Source organism: Montipora foliosa, chromosome 1 (assembly GCF_036669935.1).
Source record: "Montipora foliosa isolate CH-2021 chromosome 1, ASM3666993v2, whole genome shotgun sequence".
In the NCBI taxonomy this organism is placed as follows: domain Eukaryota; kingdom Metazoa; phylum Cnidaria; class Anthozoa; order Scleractinia; family Acroporidae; genus Montipora; species Montipora foliosa.
This window is the reverse complement of record NC_090869.1, coordinates 10,692,101-10,692,544: the sequence shown is the minus strand read 5'-3', so window position 1 is coordinate 10,692,544 and position 444 is coordinate 10,692,101. Positions and strand designations below refer to the sequence as shown.

The 444-nt window shown below is 36.0% G+C and overlaps 1 pseudogene; it reads right to left on the bottom strand.

Moving 5' to 3' along the window:
• Positions 1-265: 265 nt before the first annotated feature.
• Positions 266-444, bottom strand: part of LOC138009628 (guanine nucleotide-binding protein G(s) subunit alpha-like) — a 1,210-nt pseudogene continuing 1,031 nt past the window's right edge.

The window sequence follows — 444 nt, the reverse complement described above, 5'->3', positions numbered from 1 at the left end:
TTGTCGGGTGTTACTTAGTTTGTAAAAACACTGCCATGTTTTAAAACCCCATGGCTACATCCAACATTTCTGTTTTAAAGTTAGTAAAAGAATACCTTGACAAGCGTATTTTCTAAGCCCTAAGAAATATGAATATACACTTTTCAAGTTCCATATAAATCATCGATAAACCACAGAATATATGAAGTGTTTCAACATCTTGTACCGTGTAAAAAAGCCTGCAAAGATGTTATAATAAATACACTTACTATTGCGCGCAGTCGCATTAAGTTGATACTCGTTTTCGATTCGTTCCGAAGCATTCTAGAACTACCAGCGTGCTTGCAATAAGATTTGTCGTGTGCTCGTAGAACTCCTAGGAAATAAATACACCGAAAAAGTTCAACAAATCTGAGATAGCAAACGGCAGCACAAGCCGAAAACACATTTTTGTTTGTTCAAAGC